Here is a 4,186-nt window from a genome sequence, read left to right on the forward strand (position 1 = left end):
ACTAAGCAACAATAAATATAATTTCATCCAATTAAACTTTATTTTTTACCTCGTGTTCGGAGAGTTATTTATTTAGAAGGTCAGACACTAATTTATTATTTCCTAATATGATCCAAGTCTGTATAGTAAGATATTCAAAGTTTTTTTACTGCAAAATATTGACAATTTTCCGTTTTTTAAAGTATTTTTCCAAGGCAAGCCAACGTTCGGGCAGGACAACGTCTGTCGGGTCAGCTAGTATACATATACAATTTATGTACATATAAGGGCGGGCATATTGCCTTATTTGTAGCATTTATGGAAGATGAAAAAAAATTCTGAAATAGAGGTAACTCACAAATGGTGATTTTGAAGTTATCTAGTGGTAGCAGTTACTAGTAGCGGACCGAAACAAGATTTTCTGCTAAAACCGAAACCCTAACCTTATTTCGGCTTCCGTTCTAGTTTCTGCCGAAACTAAAACTCATTTGAATATGTTAAAAGTCACTTCAAAGAGCCCGAATTAAGGAGTTTTTATTGTTTAACCTAACGAGTTTATTGAAACAACTAACAAATTAAATACCCGATGAAATAAAAGGCACAAATTTAATGGTTCGTTGTTATGTTATTTATTTATTTATTATACGGCGCAAGTGCCATTTACTATATAAAATATAACAATATAATGAGTTAGTTAGATATACAAAAATTTAAAAACAAAATTAAAACATGGGTACGAAAAGAAAAAGAAAAATAAAAATAAATATACATATATATATATATATATGTCAGCATACAAAAGATATAAATAATATACAATAAAAAAACGTCAAAACATTAGCAAAGGTAGATTTTGCAAATAATTCGTTAATCTTTACTATAGAACATCATAAAATATTTATAAAGAGACGATTTGAATTCACAGAGACTCAAGTTAAAAATGTCGAAATGAAAAGTAGATTCAGTCTGTAAACGCGGTATCGGTGAGTGACAAAGATAGTTGGTTTGAGAAGGGTGACAATAATATAGACTATTTTGTCTAGTTCTACGTATTGATATATAAATATTTATTAAATCCAGGAGTTCGCAACAATGTTGTACATATAACTTTTATGTAACAGTTCTTCAATGTACGCTATAGGAACTTTAACTGACTAACTTCAAAGGAATTACATAAATATAATTATGTACGATAGATGTAAGAGTTACTGACTACAGCTTGCCCACCGCTTACCGCACACCGCATCTGAGGACATAAGTCTCCTTGGCGGTGCCCACATACACGAAAAGTTTACTCGTTTCCGAACGAGAAAAGCTGCCCGAAGGAGCTCTATGTAATCTGGTAGCCTTAGCATCTTTGTGCTAATATAACGTATTCTAGAAGTACATAATATGTATTTATTTATTTATTTAACTTTTTGAACATAATGTTATTTGTACATTGGCGGGCTTATTGCCAAGTGGCAATTTCTTCCAACCAACCAATAAAATAAAAGTTTTATTTTTATAATTCAAGTTACAGAATATATTCAATAGAAAAAAAAAGACTAAAAAGCTGAAAGTATATAAAAATAGAAATAAACGTATTTGTTTATAAATTACCTTAAATCAAAACTATTACTCAATGGGAAAAAGGAAAAAAGAGGAAAGATGAAAAAGGAAAGGAGGAGAGATTAAGGAAGAGAAAGGAGATGTTTCTTCAGACGTGATTTAAACAGAGATAATTTAGTAACATCTTTGATGGTGGATGGGAGATGATTCCACAGTCGAGCCGCATGGACACTATATGAGTTAGAGAAGAATATGTACTTCATTGGGTTAAGAAAAGAGGGAAGTAAATTTTTCACTGACTGGGATTAAATTGATTGGACATGAACAGTTCGCCGGAATGATTACAAAACTTTTTTAAATCCTTTAAATTATTATTGGAAGCCACCAGATCTATATATCCGACCGAACCTATATTAGGGCCACGGATAGTAGCGAGAAGCTCCATTCAGTAATCATAGAGAGGGGGAAAGGGACAAGACCACAGGATGTGTTCAGAAGACTGATTAGGATATCCGCAGCAGCACGAAGGGGAATCAACAATATTGAACACAAAAATGATAAACTACTGTCAACAAATCACAATATAAGTGTAGTTTTTGTTTTTGTCAGCAGATTCTTCGGAATATTATTTTTAATAATTATGATTATTCTCAACTTTTGCACATATCCACATGTGAGAATGTATTTAATCTAACAGCGTTCTGAAAATATGTTATGTTTAAGTATGTGTTGTTATTTTTATTTTTGCTGGTCTATTGCTGAATTCGTAATAGTCCCTTATGTTAATTAGGTAAAATTGTAATAATTTGCAGGCATAATTATATTTAAAAAAAACAATTTTATCAAGGTTATAATAATAATAAATTGAGCTTGTTAAAATTGAACTAAGCTTGTTCATAAAAAAATCACAAATATTTTTTTTCATACTTATGTGTACATATTGTGTTCATACGTTGAGTTCACATATAATTGATGAACACATTTAATTCAATTTTTTTTATTGGAGCAGAGAGGTAAAAGATTTTTGAGACAGGTGAAGTCTAGAAATTTACAGGGCTTATGACCTGTCATTGGCTAGTTTAAGTAGCAATTTTACACACTGTGTAATGTGTAACATTCGCCATTCTGCCTATGTTTAAATATCTACATTTCCTGAACTCTTCTATGTGCTGACTTTTGTGAAGTGATGAGCTAATTTTCTCAGTACTTTTTTACGGCGTCGAAACGTGGACACTCACCCAAAGCACTTCAAAAAAGATCGAAGCCTTTGAAATGTGGTGATACAGGAGGATATTAAAAACCTCCTGGGTGGACAGAGTCCGAAACGATGACGTTCTCCGACGGATGGAAAAAGATAAAGAGGTACCGAAGACCATAAAGCAAAGAAAACTTGGGTACTTGGGCATGTGATGAGAGGCAAAAAATGTAACATTTTATAAAGCATTCTGCAGGGAAGGATTGAGGGAAGACGCGGTCCAGGTAGAAGGCGCATCTCTCGACTAAAGAACTTGCGTGACTAGTTCCGTTGCAGCACATTTAGTCCATGTTCAGGGTAGCTGCCGAAAAAGTGAGAAATACTACGATGATATCTAACCTCCATCGGGGAGAGATCGATAAGAAGAAGAAGAAGTTATGGATGAAATTCAACTACCGGAATGGAGAAGTTCGGTGGTTTTTTTTCATTGTTAATATGCGTTTTTTCTAAAAATATTTTTTTATCTTGTATCTATGTATAGTATATGTATATAAAATAAAAAATAATTGTACTGTATTTACTTTAATTACTCTCCCACAACGATAATGTCTGCATGCTGTCGCTGATTTATGTTTTTGAATTGATTATTATTCAAGTTGAATACATCCCTCGCATTGGCTCCAATAATGTTATCATACAAAATTGCAAATTCTATGTATGCACGAATTTTTTGATGCATTAGTTGTTACGTTGTACGTTTAAAGTGTAAATAAAGATTAAATAAACTAAGTCAATTAAGGGGTTCGAACCGTCATGCGTCAGTAGGGTCGCAGTGAATCACATCTTGCTGGAGGGTATGATTCTATTAAATGCTGTGAATACCCAGTTGCATTCCACCGGCGACACTACTGACTAGTCCAACTCGTTAGCGTCCACGTCGCAAACCCTGGGCAATGGGATCATACTCAGATTACGAGATGGTAAAAGGCGAGTTTCTTGCGCCTCCAAACCAGAACCAACCAGCTAAGGGAAGATAACCCCGACAGAAAAATCCACCAGAGAAGGCAACGGGAAACCACGCTGGTCATCTTTTCCCAGGAATCACTATGGCGAGTACATCGAACAAGCAGTTGTCCTGGCTGCGGAGTAGCGCAGGATCAAGATGATTTCGCTGTAGTGATCACCAACGTCGGGGGGACCTGATTACGGCACCGCAAGAAGAAATAATTAAGGTAGCAAGTAACGCCATTTAAAAGCTTGAAAAAAATCATTGAGTCAGCAATCTATAGTCAAATGTTAAATCTTAAAACGTCTACTCGCTTCATTGCAATTATTTATGTAATAATTGACTATTGTTTCTGTATGATAGACATTTTAATAATTTGTTTTGGACTTTTTCTATTTTATATTTGTGACTTTCACAATATTATTTGCAAACAAAATTAGAAATAAAACAGAAAA

Source organism: Micrasema longulum, unplaced genomic scaffold (genome assembly GCF_059751315.1).
Source record: "Micrasema longulum isolate JH-2025_06_02 unplaced genomic scaffold, ASM5975131v1 h1tg001159l, whole genome shotgun sequence".
NCBI lineage: Eukaryota > Metazoa > Arthropoda > Insecta > Trichoptera > Brachycentridae > Micrasema > Micrasema longulum.